At 43.0% G+C, this 15,155-nt stretch overlaps 1 protein-coding gene across 4 annotated transcripts in view; it reads left to right on the top strand.

Annotated features, from left to right (window-relative positions):
* Nucleotides 1-237: 237 nt before the first annotated feature.
* CSGALNACT2 (chondroitin sulfate N-acetylgalactosaminyltransferase 2) overlaps nt 238-15,155 on the top strand; it is a 32,001-nt gene continuing 17,083 nt past the window's right edge. Inside the window, exons 1-2 of one of the 4 annotated variants that reach the window (XM_027460014.3) lie at nt 238-391; nt 7,676-7,790. The gene's annotated coding sequence lies outside the window, so the exon portion shown is untranslated. Of the gene's footprint in view, nt 392-7,675; nt 7,873-15,155 lie in introns of all 4 variants that reach the window. The other 3 variants (XM_072039480.1, XM_027460015.3, XM_027460016.3) reach the window with 3 other exon arrangements.

The following is a 15,155-nucleotide window of genomic DNA, read 5'->3' as shown; positions in this document are numbered from 1 at the left end:
ATTTTTTTAGTATTATTTTTATTTGATGAACTGATGATACAGGGCTGTAACTGAACACCGGGGCGAGTGGCGAACAACCCCCGTCAGGTCTCCTTGTCACGGACCCAGCGCCCTGCCCTCAGCGGCCACCTCACAGCCGCGCAGCGCTGGGGACGGGCGAGGCACACACGGGGCGGGGCGGGGCGGCGGTAAGGAGCGGGGGGATCCAGTCCCGGTGCCGCCACCACGTGCGGATCCGGGGCGTCCCCACAGCGCTGCCGCGGCCCGGCCCCGCCCCGGAGGCGGTCGGGGGGCCGGCGCCAGCCCTATTAAGGGCGGCCGGGCGCCGCTCCGCCCGCTCATTTCCTAGCGCACAGGAAGTGGGGCCGCGGCTCGGCGGCGGGGCCCGCGGGTGAGTAGGGGCGTCCCGGCACCGCACCGCGGCCCCCCCCGGCACCCACCCGCGCACCGCCTGCCCGCCCCGCTCCCTGCAGGCGCCCCGGAGCCGGCGGCTGGGCTGTGCAGCGGGCAGGGGCAGCGGGCAGCCCGCCGCGCTCTGCTCGCCCTGCGCTGGGGCCGGCTGGGGCTGGGGGCTCGGGGCGGAGGCTCGGGCTCCGTCGCGGTGGCGCCGCGCCAGGCTCCAGCCGCGGTCCCGGTGGCCCCGCTCCGCTCCGGGCCGGCCGCTGGTGGTGGCACCCCCGAGGTCGTGGTGGGTGGGTGGGTGGGTGGGGGGCGCCTCGGGGCTCACCTCGAGTCCTCCTAGCCCTGACACCCGCTCGTGCATCGCGGGAACGCGGAGCAGAGCCGGGGGGTTGTGATCGGTGAGGTAGCTTAAAGCTGGGTGTGCACAGCGTTGAACTTAGATCCATCGGTTCGGTGAGGAATCATCTAGATCTGCTTTGTTAGCACTTACTTCAGTCTGTGGCTCCGTGGCTTGTTGGGCTGCTTTTTCTTTTCCCGGTGCCCTGTCAGGCAGGAACCGAGGTGCGGGTCTCTCTGCGGAGCTGGAGCCGGAGCCGTGTGCTGTCCTGTCCTGCCCCGTGGGTGGCTTAGCACAGAGGCAGCGACCTCGGGCTGAGGCCGTGTGCTCAAACCCCTTCTTCTTTCTCTGAGGGATTGTAACCGCCATGAGCAGGACCGTTCCCTCCTTCCCAGCTCGTGCTGGCTGTAAGTTGCTGTTCTTTCAGTGTGGTGGAAGGAGATTTCTGGCCTCCCTGTATTTATTCGCGAGATAGCGAGTCCCCAGGCACTGTCAGAGACAGCAGCCTGGATGTGTTCCCAGCAGCTGTCAGGGGAGGTGGATGGCTCTTGCTGACAGGGTGTTGTTAGCCGAGGGCCTCAATTACACCCGCAGGCTCTTAGGGGAGCCTCTGGCTGGTAGGTCTGTATCGTGAGCATCGGGAGACCACAGCGGGTGGTGCTACGAGAGCCCTGTCCTGAGCCATCAATAACGTGAGAGGAGGATGAGGAACATGTTTATTAAGTGCAGGGCTGTGTGGCACAAATAGGAATTGTTTGGCTTGCCTGTTCCTGGAGGAAACCCACAAAAACTTGTGATTAAAATCTGTTGAGCTTGAATGGTTCTTTGTCTCTTCCATCTGTGAGTTTGTTTCACTGTCCTCCTCAGGCTTTAAACAAAAACAAAAAATCCAACGAATGAGTAAACAGAAAACCCCAAAGGTATCATTGGGGCTGCTGCATCAATATAAATTGCATCAAGTTATTTGTGAATTTAAGTTCTTTGCTTTTGAATTCCAGCCCTGGGATATCGGTCTTCCCAAGTGAGTGAAAAACCTCATCTGAGGGCATAGCTGAATGATAAGCAGCTGTGGTCTGTTGCCAGGAGAAGCCACATCATATTTGGTGTAACAATTTCTTCCCATTCACCATAGTCTGCTATTTTCTTAATTGTCAGAAGCGTTCAGTTGACCTCTTTGTAAAAACGGACCACCAAAATGGCACCATCCTAAATAAATAAAACTGAACTTGGGGGAGGGAGGGTGTGGGAAATACGATGCCGTTTTTTAACTGAATTGCACAATGTTTGTCTTAACTCTGTAACAGTCTGTTATTATGAAGCAAACTTCATGACTTGCAGTATTTTCTCATTAAATAATGTTGGAGCAGGGCTGTGGAGGTGGGATGGTGCTCAGATTTTGGGTAAGGGTGGTGTTGCAAGTAATAATATGCTTTGCTTTCAGTTAGCTCATCTGTCTTCTGCTCTCGTAGAGGAGTAGCCCTCCAGAGTAAACATACAGGAGGAGAGCATAATGATCTGGGTTCTGGAGAGATAAAATAGCAAAGAGACAAGGTTTTCAACTACAAGATTATTTCTTTAAATATTTTTTAAAGAAGAAGGCTTCAAAGGGCACAATGAAAAAATGTTTGAAGAGTGTAGTGGGTTTTCTTAAAAAATATTTGTTTCATTTATGCAACTACTTACATTCTTGCAAGTATGGTGCTGGACATGGGGAGAAAATGAAATCATAAATCACAAAATGTTCACAAAGAAATGTTATGCTTTTGTAGAAGAGTGGGAATATAATATTACTTCTGAGTTACAGCTGCAGCTTATAAGAAGCATGTGCAGGAGGGCACTCATAACTGTTTGCCAGACCAGCTTCGATTTGTATGATTAAAAAAAGCCCAGCACTCCCATTTCTTATATTGTTTATTAGAAAAGTCTGGAAACATGAGCTGACTTGTGTTCTTAATTTATTTTCTGTGAACCTATTCTTCAAAAATAATAAAGGTGGGAACAGTTCAGGAAGCTGTGGTTCTTTATGTCACAAGTGTCATTAGGTGTGAAAGGACTGGAACCTTTAAGGCCATCTAGCTGCTCCTGTCATCTAAGCCTGTTATAACCACCTAAAGTAGACCTGGTATTTGGCATCTACTAAAAAGTGTAGTCAGGTCAGTTTAGTTTTTGGGAGTCTTAAACTGGGCTGTGTGTGTTTTAAAATCAGTCGTACTGAGTGTTTTTTTTAAGTGAAAATAACTAGATAGTTGATGGAAGCTGTAGGTAGTCAATATAGATCAAATGCTCAAGGGGAAGAAAAATGAGCTCGTTTTCCTAATCCTGGAGGTCTTTGCTGCATTGAAAATACAGCACATTAGAGTAGACATGAGTAGCTTGTTTCCTTGGCACTATGCTGTCCATGCTGTTTGCATTTGGCATGTTGGGAGGCCAGCAGGAGATGATTGCTTGATAGCTATTGCTGGGTGGAGTATGGTAGAACTCATACATACATGATTATACCTTAAGAGTTTTTAAAGGCTTATCCCATTCACAAAGTTCTCTAACACTTTGTTTTGGTGTGTTGGTAAAGCTGGGAAGCCACTGTGGGTGCTGTGAATGCAAATGTGAGAGCTGGAAAGAGCGTAAATGGCGTGTCAGTGTTTCAAGGCCAAGTATCCAAATAAGACCTTAGGTGAGGAAGCTATCGTTTGAGGAAATCTTGCAGATACTTTTTTTATCTAACCACTTCCTGCCTCAATCATCTCCAACCGAAATTTAAAATAACCATGGTGACTGTTGTGTTTACTGGTTGACTTCTGCCTGTGGCACGAGCACCACCCAGCCCCATGAGTGTCGGGCCTAGCCCCCCGTCAGCCCCGCTGCACTCCCGTGGGGCTTGGGGTCTCCAGCCCTCTGCTGCCTCTCCTCGTGCTGCTGTGACTGCTGGGCCACAGTAGACAGGTAGACACGTGGGAGGCTTTTGTTGCTGGCAGTGGTGTTGGCAGGTGACACAAAGGGCAGGTCTGTCCCTGCTTTTGTTTCACCGTCTTCCTCATTTGTGTTAAATGCGGCTATCTTACTGGTGAGGTGGGTGGTAAAGGGCATCTCTGTTTTTCTTTTCCCCTACTTCCTTCTTAATAACCAGTACTGCTTAGCTGGTAAAGCAGCTTTGGGAAGAAACCCTTGGAGCCTCTCTTCCAAAAAAATGTGGAGTAACTGTGCTGTTCTTCCTCTCCCTTACTGTGGGGAATTGTTTCTAAATGAAATGAGTATTCCAATCATAGAATAGAAATAAAACTCTTTCATGGCTGATGAATCCTCTGTAGATGTATGCTGCCATATCCTTAGTGGCTGTCACAGAAAAAAAGTCATGGAGGTGAGCATTGTATAAAATTTTTGTGTTTTGAAAGTTAAAGTTATACAGTGTGGGACAGCTATGATCTAAAGGTAAACTTAGGATGCAAGACTTGCACATAATAAACACTTCCCAGTGAAACCACTAAACACTTCAGATTTTTTTTTATCCCTATATAGATACTTGATTCTTGTATTTAATTTTGGTGGCTAACAAATATCCACCCAAGAGGAAGGTTTATGTGGCTGCACTATTAATCCTTCCTTTTTTGCAAGACAATAGATGAGCATGTTCATGAAGGATCAGAACTGTAGGGTGCCTTCAGAAGGTCGTACATAAAGCCATGCAAGTTTTGTATTAATATTAGTATTTGGGAATTAGGGTGACTGCTGCCAGATGATCTCATAGGGGAAAAGGACCCTAATAAATTCTCAAATGCCAGTTCTGAAAGGACAGTTTCCAGCTTGTAGGTGTCCAGCTGCATGGAGCTGAGGGTTTAGAACCGGTGGGTGAGGTGCTGTTACACAGAGGTCCTGCGGGTAACTGTCTGTAGATGTTTGACACTCGGTGTGTGGGGATATCCTGTTATGGTTACTATTTGATAGCTAACAAGGCAGATTTTCTCCTAATTCTGTGTGCAATGTCCGGAGTTCGCATGCCTGTATCTTCTGTTGAGAAACAGCAGTAAGAGGTGGGTGATTGGTCTGGGCTGTTTCTGCTGCTGCGGGGCAGGTGTTCAGCAGCAGAGCACAGTGAACAGGGAACGCGGTGTTAAAGCAGTCGGATTGTATAAAAACAGAGGATATGAGGGAAGCTAACTCATGTTTTTGAGCACATTCCAAAAATACAAAATGCTCATCTTGAACATAGTTAAGGGGCTCTGGAGTTATATGGAGGGTGAAGTCATTAACTTCTCTGTAATGAAGCCTGTCCTGCAGGAGTGCCTGGGGTGGTAGCTTTCAGATGAGTTGCGGTAGCACTTCTGTGGTCTTACAAGGTTTCCTCAAGCAGCGGTGTCAGAAATAATAGGACACTTGTCAGCAGTCTCGCTGCTTCTTGCAGCCCTGTGGGCAGCAGAGGGCTTGCATCTTTGTGCTGCCAGTGCTCCGTTAGAGTGGAAATTAAGCTGTTTTCACTTAGCAGTCTGGGTCCATCTTTCCCATGATGTGGGAGCTTCTGACACAGAGAGAAGGCTTCAGACCCGCGGCTTGCAGAGCAGAATGTGCTGGGCAGCTGGTGGCTGGGGCTCGGTGCTGCCCTGCAAAGCATTGGCAGCGGTGCTGAGGCTTTGCCTCCAAAATGCTCTGTTAGTTTCTGTTAGGAAGTGCTATTGAGCATGTCCTGCAGGTTTTTTCATGTAATCCAGTGGCCTTGAATTTTTCCCATTTAACCTTTCAGTACTGCTCTTTAGTCTTGCAAGGTGCTGAGCCTCTGTTCGTTTTACCTTGCTAGATGAAGAGGTGAGAAGTGGTAGAGGTTTAAGTGACCCTCTGAAGGAACCAGGGGAGAAAGGAGAGGGGGGAAAAAAAAAACCCTGGAGGTGTTAAAATAGCTTAACAGAAGTTGTTGCCAGTGGTACAATGTGTCAAATGTCACTTTGAATAAACACTTTGTGATAAGTGTGTGTAGTAACATCTTAATCTTTCCCTGCTGTGCAACAAAACCAGCACCAATAATTGGAGAGTATTAGCAATGTAGAAGAACTGCACGAAGGACGTGCAAAAACTAGAGAGGCTTACAGAAACTCCTAATCCCACTCCCCTCTAAATGGTGATCTTCTGCTGTTGATGGGAATAGGAGGGAAGATGGTTCAAATGTCCCAAAAGCTCATTTCAGGCACTTGAGAAACAAAAAGGGAAGGAGCAGGGTAATTTTAAGTGCTAAGAGTTCTGTTTTTTTCATACAGATGTCTTTTTCCAATGCAAGACAACATTTTAGAGAAGAAACACCAAGATAAATAGCTCTGACAAGCTGCTAGCTTGTCTGCTTCAAGTCCTTTGAGAGTCAGTTTCTCCTCAGTTGTAATGTCAAACTGAGAGATGATAGATGGTACGAGCGCATCTAGCTGTGCTTCTGGAATGCACCAGATGTTTCTCAATCATTTGGCATCCAGCTTTCATTTCTGGTGACATATTCATGCCTGACTTGTGCTGAAAGCAGAACTTAAACCACTCTAGTTGTTAGCTGTTTTCAAAATACTTGTAGGTTGTGTTCCCCTTGCTGTAGTTCCATGGACTGAGGAACAGTGAAGTCATCCCAGTTCTGATACCATGTGTCAACTCAAGCTATCTGATCCCATTTGTTTAAAAAGAAAAATAAAAATCCTGTGGAATTGTTCTTTTCCTCAGAATTGCTATACTATTTTCCACTTTAAACAGGTTTTAGGCATTTTGAAGGTCTTAAGAGCAGTTGGACAGAATGGACATAAATGTCTTCCAGTGGGTGGCTGTAGCAGTTTTATTGCTCTTCAGACTCACAGTAGAGAGATTTCTAGGCAAATATTAGTTCAGGGTACTGCATGCTGAATTCACTAATAAACTTTGAGGACATTTGTTATATTACTTAGCCCTCAATTTTCCAATTAAACTGTTACGATGAAATTTAAATCAGTGCTTTGATACATATCTGTGTATAAGGCTGATATTAATACAAGTCTGAAGTCTCTTTAAGCAAGATTCAGGTGCACTTGAGAATTTAACCTCACTCTCCTCCTTTTAACTGCTAAAACTCCCTCATAGCTTCCTCATAACTTGGATTTGGAACTCTATGGAAACAGTAATATGGCTCCTATTGTGGAAAAATTATTGAAGGTAAACTCAGTCCTGGGGACAAGTTGGATATTTTTCCTTGCTGGCTGTAATCAACTGTGTAACTGTCAGAAAGGCAAGCTTGGCTGAGGACTGTCCTTTTCAGTCTCATCTTTTGGTGGGGTAAAAAAGAAAACAGCATATGATAACTGCCTGTTAACTCCTGAGAGCTTCAGAGAGGATCTGGTCTGTTCTCAAGCAGTTCCTTTCTGTTTTACAACTGTAAGGGAACAGAATGTTTGACTTCTACCTCCCACAGTGGGAAATGTTCCACTGGTGCTGTGTATGAACTCAGATGACAGCTGTCCTTTCACATAGCACAGGAGTTCCCATGTGTTGGGATACATACGTTTTTCTAAGCCTAACTGCCATTTCTAGATCTCCATGCAAAGAGAACTGGATGATTAGGAGAAGTGAGAAAACAGAAGAACACTTCATTTTGATAACATTCTTTTTGCCAAAGTGTACCCCATTTCCAGAAAGCACGTGATTTTCAACTTAGTCTGCTACCATTCGCACAACTAACAACTTCAGTTATGGTGTTTTTTATTTTTCATGTACTTGTACTGAGGCGATTTTCTATGTAGGTATGCTGTGCCAATACTATGTTCTTGGGTTAGATGTACCTTTTAGGGTTCTGTAGCACTTGCTGGAACATATTTGTCTTGTATGGGAGGAATGCTAAGCTGTCACTACCTTAGATGCTTGAAGTGATGCAATGATTTCAGTGTATTTTACTTTTCCTTCTTCACTGTAAGATGATGTGATGAGAGTAACTGTTTTTTCTCTCCCCAGATAGGCTCTTTTCCTGTACAACAAGCCTTCTACAGCATTTTGTTTGGAAGACGACCAAATGTTGGAAGTTTTATTGATGTTCCTTGTGGCATCTGTTGCTTCTTCATACTGAAAGGTGTGTAGAGGTTGCACTGCATGTACTCGAACAGATTGCTATGCATTCTTGAGGATAAGCTGAAGTTGCTATAAAAAAAAAGGTGATTTAGTTTTGCTTGAGCTATCTTTTCTGGTAATGCACCTGGCTCTTTATCCTTGATTGACTGTGTAGTGTTGCATGTACTGTTATGAGGTAGTGACTGTGAAGGATGGCAGCTTTCAGCTGGTAGAATAATGTTTCTTCTTATAATCTCCTTTAAAACAAATTCGAAGAATTAACAGGTGCATCAGTACTTCTGTAGTGTTTTCTGCTAATTATATACAGTATTACTTAGAAGAATTATCAGTCAAGTGTAATACTTATTCATGAATTATGTAGGTATCAATTCAGTATGTTTAGAAAGAAAATGTTGAGGGTAGTGAACCAAAGTAGATTTTTCATGTAGCACACAACTCAGTAAAAAATCATGTTGAAGGCTTATGTAGACAGACTTCCTTGAATTGCTGTGGGAATGTTTGATGGCTCTTCTATAATCAATAGTTCTGGTTTTGAATGAAGACAGACAGCCCTTCCCAGCCTTGCCCTTACCATTGGAGTTTCCAGAACCTGCTTTCCAAAATACTGCTTCTAACCGGAAGCCTTCAGTGAACAGGTCTGAGCACTGTGTTTGAGTAAGTTGTGTTTCTGGACCTGGAAACCAACTTGCTGTGATGTTAGTTACCCATGCAGCTTATACAGTCCCTCATGGAGAACAGGTTGTTAACAAGGTTCTTGTAAAGCACTTGGTACGAGTGGGTCAGGTTCTTGGCATTTATTGCTTAATGCTCATGTAAAAAATGAATTGCTGTTTAAGGTGTTAGGAATGACGATGGAAAGTGCTTCAGTGATGCTTGTACTAAGGTAACGACTTGTATTTCTGTTCCTGTTTCTAGGTTCAAGTGTAATAACACAGGGTATGCAAAACGAGTCTAGTAATGTAGTGCTGCTGTTCTTCTAATCCTCTTGCAGTAAGACAACTTGCTTCTCCAAGTTTGGAGTTCGTCAATTTTAAAAAGGGGAATAGTGTCTATGGGAATGCAAAAGCCAACAAATTAATATTAACTATAGGAAAAGCCATGTAAACTCAGTTTGGGGAGATGGTGATTGTTTCAGGATAGCTACACAATAACCAAAAGCCAAGATAAAAACCCATACCCTTCAGCTGGCCTTACATGGGATACTTTGTCACTGGCTTCTTGCCAAGAAGATGCCTGTCTTCACTGAAACAGCTAAGCAGTAGTTGATTCCCTTTCCAGGTGTTATCTGCAATGAGGATTATAATGAACAGGTCATTTAAGGTGTAGCTGTTTGGGTTTTGAGTTCTGATTTCCATTCAGAAGTTTCTGGATAAATGGGCTTGCTCTAGCCTCTGCTGAAGCCAAAACAGGTCTTATTTTCATGAGTTTATTTTGGATTAGGTATAAAGTAATGTGAATCAAATTGTTCTTTCATTGTCCACTTAACTATGTAATGAACTGTTTTGTGTAGGCACAGCAGCTGCCAGGACAAGCAATAATTCATTTCCTTCTATCACCTAAGGAAGATAAAACCACGTTATCAAAGGGCCATTTTTTCCTTGTCATTTCACAGCAAGTCATGTAAGAATTGGGTTAAATGGTTTCAATACAGTTTGCACATCACTCATCTGAGGATGACAGCAGGGTTCTTTTTTCTTTCAGGGACTGTTGTGGCAAAAGTAGCACTGTTTCTGGATTGGATATTATCTTCTGCTTGTTTTTTTCTGCTGTTTTAGCTGTAGCAGTGAGAACTGACACTATGGAAAACAGATTTTCTGTTCTGTTGGATTGGCATGCTGATTTACCTTCTGTCTGCCTGTGTTGGATGGGGAAGGGGCAGAATGTGGTGTAGGACAGGTACTTCCCAGCTGTGATTTTTCTGTATTGACTTGAGACTACTGAAAGTACATCAAAGTGAACATACTGAAACTCAAGTGGAAATAGAAGAGATTCTTGTGAAATGTGTGATGAGTAAGACTTGCTTGTTTGTCCTTCATAGGATGAATGTAAGTAGTCTCTATCCTGTGATAATTGAACTTGCTATTAAGATGAAACCATACTCTATTCTGTTCTATTTAAAGAAGCTTCTAGCTAGTATGAAGTGCCCTGCTTCAGTTGCATCTCCCAAAAAGATGCTATCAATATACAGCATCTAAACCTTATTTATAAGTGGGTAAGGGCAAAATTTCCCAGTGATAAGCCTTGTGTCTTGGACATGAGTTCCTCTGCTATATGAAAGAAGGGAAGTAAGACCCCATACATATTCACTGTGTATTCACTGAAAGGGAAGTAGAAACATATGGAAGGCTAGTCTTAATTTTATTTCAGAGATCAGTGTCTGCTCACAATACATGGTGTTGCTTTTGTTCAAGTAAACCATTTGCATAGGGAATGTCCATGGAAATGTTCTCCTTAAGCCTGTATTTTTCAGTAACAACTCCTGTGATTGTCGTGTATCACTGAAGTAACTTTTTCCTAGTGGTTCCCATGTCTGAATTTTTTTGCAGGTATGCTACTAGTATTACTGTGATCCTTGTGCCAAAGGTCTGATATTTTCCTTCCTGTTCAGGAAGTAAACAAATGTCTGAAGATACCTATTGTGGATACACTCAAGCACTTGATTATTCATTACAGGCTTTCCATAATGTATGCAGTAGCTTTTGTTGCCTGGGTTTTGTTTTCCACTTGTTGAATTAAAAATGAGGTAAGATCCTCTTCGGTGATCACTGTGCAGTTGTCATCTTTCCCCTGAGGGACTCTGGATTTGCCAGTGGGAGTTTACAACAAAGAAATTTAAGGGAGACTATAAAACACCTGTGAGTGAATGGGTGATGTTAAACTGATAGCTCAGCATTATCCTGGATTGTTAGCTGATGAGTGGCCAGGTGAGGCTGCAGTACCACAGAGGTTAGGTATCTGTTACTGCTGTGGGTCTGTAGCATGGCTCATGGCCTCTAGCTGAATGCAACCACTTTTATTTATCAGCCAAGTGGAGCTGATGACTTCCTAGGAGTTAAGGTTTACTGTTTTTAGTATGGATTTTGATTGTATTGGTGGTTTGGATCTGCAGTGTCCAGAAAATAACTTTCTGCAGAAGCTGTACTGTTTGGTTTAGAGAGTACTGGTGTGTGCTTTTACACGTTTTGTTTTATACAGTAGTATCCACATGAGCATACTGAAGTGATGTGACTTCCAGTGGGAGTGCTGGAAGATGTATGAGAGGTCAGTAGTGTACTGGGTCTGTTTGGACGATTGTAAGAGGTTACATGACGAAAAAAACACTCAAATGCCGGTCAGATGACATGAGTTGCAAAGGTTAATGTCTGTGCGTAAACTAAATTTGCCTGAAGTGGTGGATTGGAACGCTGTTAGGCACTAAGCTTTCAAAATATTGCAAATGAGCTGCTGCCCACTGCAAGTGACTGCGATGTACATGGGCAGTGGTTGTGATGTGTGCAACTTCCAAATTCTTCAGGATTTTCTGGGAAGGTGTAAGCTACTTGGTGGTTTCTTTTTTTTCACTTTCCTGCTGGCTTTCTTTCTGTAAATAAACAGTGGTTTTCAGCTTCTTTTTTGTCTTTGGGCTGCCTGGAGCAGAAACGTAGCTGGAAGCAAGTCAGACAGTAGTGATGTTGGCCACAGTTAGCCCAGTGAGGGTGGGTGAGGTACCAGATTGAAGATAGGTTCTCACCTTTCTCAGGAAACTGATCACTAACTCCTCTTGGATGTGTTCCTCTTTGATGTTACCTTCCTAGTAATGTTCCCAACAACAGAAAAGCCTGACTTTGGTACTCATTTGACTAGAGCTGTACAACACAGCCTTTAAACAACTTCCTCCGTCTTTTCTGAGGTTGTACCTCAATGGACTTAAGTGCACAGTATGTATTTCTGCATACTGGAGTTATGGTTTGAGGTTTCTCATTCTAGGGTTTTATGCAAAGATTCTCTGAGGCAGCAGAAACAGTGAACTTTTTTGTTGGTTTCAGCAAGGGAGAAATGGACTGATTGTGCAGTGTTTCTTCAGTGCTCACAGGCAATGCTGAGAGGAGGGAGTCACGTAACGGGGGGGGGAGGGGAAATAAATAAATATTCGGGATGATACTGGACCTGAAGTTTTCATTATACAACTCACCAAGGAGTGAAGTGTTTGTGTGGAGGGATTTAAGACAATGTCCATGGCATCTGGTGAAGTTACAAACAAAATAACTATGAAAATCAGCTGGAATTTCCTAAGCAGCTTAACTATGACCATCTAGGGCATGCTGAATGAAAAGGACATGTCTGAAGTAGAACATGTTACAATGAGGAATGTCTGTACAGTCCAGCATGAAGGAAGCATACTGAATTAGGCTGCTGCTCCAAGTGTGAATGTTTCCACTGTTTAGAAAGAAGTACTCATCCTCTGCAAAAAGGAACCAAAACAGAGCACTAATACAATAAAAAAGCAATTTAAAAGTATTTTCAATTAGCATGCTGGTCTATCCCCTTGTGCTTAGAGAATCAATGAGCTCTCTTGTAAGGAACAGAAGCATTTCCATAGCTGAATATACATAAGGCCCTGGAAAAGCAGGAAGAATAACAAACAGTTGCTTCTAGAAAACTTGCAAATCTTCATGAGCATTGCATAAGCCTCAGAGGTCTTGTTCTTTGGAGATCGTGGGGACTATTGCAAATGTTTTTGTTTGGAAGAATTGAAATGAAGTGAAATACCAACATGTGCAATTTATAGTTTTGGATTTTGATGTTTAAACAGTAGGATGCTGATCACAGGAACTACCATGATTGCTTTTTCAAGTAATCCTATTCTTTTATAAACTTCAGAATGTACCATGTTAAAACTGAGTTAACTTTTCTAATTTAGTACTTAGTGTGTTCTATGCTTTTGCTACTTTCTTGGATAATTTTTCTTAACGTACTTTCTTTTGTAATGATCATCTACAGCATGGAAGGAATTATTGAAATTCTTACATCAGTGCTGTTGCAGACCTAATTCCAACCAAACTTGGGTTATAAGTACATGAAACCAGCCCTCTTCTGAGAAGAGAGGTTAAAAAAGGATTGTGAACTTTGCACTTCTGATGGGATACAAATTGAAATTCTTACTGGCATTCTTTCACTCCTTGAAGAACACAAGATGAAATGCATTCTTTTTTTTGACTGTTTATCTGCTTAGGACAGGTGGTATCAATGATTACAGATGTTACTGTTCCACTTAGGACACCATCCCCATGAACAGTGCCCCACAGTATTATTAAAGTGTTATTGTGTGAGTCTGCTCTATTGGCAATAAAGCAAGCACAGCAAGGCAGGATGGTGGTGGGGGTGTGCTCAGTCTTGTTACTCATTGGTAGTTCTTAGATCTTTGGAACCTTTTTCAAAGATGGCAGCAAGCTTAGAAGGTAATAAATGAGGAAAATTCAAGCCCTTTGAGGGGAAAATGTCAATATCTGACTCCTGATTTGCTCAGCAGTAATGGTACCAAAAAAAAATAAGAGGACAAGATACCTGGATAGGCTCAGTCCCCCACCATTTTAGCAAACTAACTTACACCTTCAGTTCTCCATGTGCAATTTAAAATCTTAACGTTTAACACAATCAGTTGCACAAACATGGATTGCCTTTAAAGGCCACAGGGAGACAGTAGTGGGGAAGATGTCTGTTCTTTAAGGTGTTGCACTAAAACTGTTGAAGGTAAACAGGTGAAGTCCATCGCTATGCAGAAGTCTGTCTTAATAGGATTGTCACTAGCTCACTAGAAAAGGCTTTCAATTAATGAGGGGATAATTAAAACCAATAAGGAAAAGAATTGGTGAGGTCCCTACAGCCCACCAGGAGTGCCTTCTGTTGCTGCAGAAGGGTTTATTGTTTCTCTGCTTTAAATACCCCTAAAGGCAGTGCTCCATGAAACAGATGTCTAGTGCCAGTAGGTAAGGCTGAAAAATGTGTAGTTACTCAATCTTTTGTTCTTGTGTTGATGATGCAATGGAAATGGCTAGTCCCTGTGCAGGCACGCTGACTCAATTCATGATTGCCATAATGATGTACATTTGGCCACAGTAAAGGAACTAATTAAGGCCAGACTTGTTCTTTCATGGCCCCTTGCTATTGTCTGAGGGAGCCTTAATCTCTTAGTATACTTTGTCCTCTTGCTACCACATCAGGCAGTCTGTTTTCATTTGCCTCTAAGAGAAGAATAAGACCTAAGAAACTTAGTGACTTGCCAAAATTGAACACAAGGCAGCTTAGTGATAGATCAGAGAATTGAATGAAGGCCTCATATGCTAATGGCCTAGCTTCAGGGGTTTCTGTGTATCTCTTAACAATAATTAGTGATTATTTGAAGCCTGTGGTGGTAGGAGGCTGTGTGACTTAAGCAGTTTGAAGCTAGAGGTTGTAATGAACCAAATCTAGCAGTGGTTTACAGCTGCCTGCACTGCCCACCATTGAACCCTATGATGTTAGGTGATTAAGACAGTCTCTTCACTAGAAATATTAGCATCTAGTTTCTACTGCATGCTTTCATTTTTTTTAATTATCATGTGGAGGGGAAGAGAAATGCGAAGGGTAAAATGTGAAGTGCTCTTCATGTTATGCTAAGATGTAAGGCTTAGCCATGTTTCCTACCCTGGCCCCTGTACCAAAAGCATCTCTAAAAAATCTAATTGCTGTGATGATGTGGTAGCACTTTGTCATCATTGTATATACAAACAGTTGTTCTTGACAATGGTAGTAAGGCTGTGCAGTGAATAATTGGAACCGGATTTTCAGTGTTTTATGCATTGATGTAACTGATGTAAGATGCCCAAGCTTCTGCATGGAATGGCTTTGCTAGTCTAGCAGTTATGTATATTTGAAGAAATACATGGTTCTTCATGTTACCAATTGTGGCTTCACCTCTTGAATTCTAACGGAACAAGAATTCAAGAGGAAATGTGCAAAAACAACATATGGGCAGATAAAGAAACCTTAGGATATTGCATCACTTCTGTTAACTAGCTTTAGCCTGTAGATTATTTTTTTTGTCTGCCTTGATTTACCACATCTGGACCCTAGTCAGCAGTCTGAGGATACATCTGGTGCCGATCACTTCACATAAATGCATGTAAAATGCCTTAATGTTTGTTCAGTGAGAAGTGACTAATGTCTATCTTATTTGGCTTAAAATGTATTCTGGAGTTCAGTTGACATAGCTTATTTTGTACCAAAGTGTACAGTAGCTTCACATGAGTAGAACAAGCTCTGGTTTCAGGTAACTATTGCTTTTCAACTGCTTATACAGAATCGCTACATAAATACTTTAATACTAACTTACACTTGTGACTGGGCC

The sequence above is a fragment of the Anas platyrhynchos genome, chromosome 6, assembly GCF_047663525.1.
Source record: "Anas platyrhynchos isolate ZD024472 breed Pekin duck chromosome 6, IASCAAS_PekinDuck_T2T, whole genome shotgun sequence".
Classification (NCBI taxonomy): Eukaryota; Metazoa; Chordata; class Aves; order Anseriformes; family Anatidae; genus Anas; species Anas platyrhynchos.
Note: the sequence above shows the minus strand (reverse complement) of the source record. Positions and strands in the feature narration are given on the sequence as shown.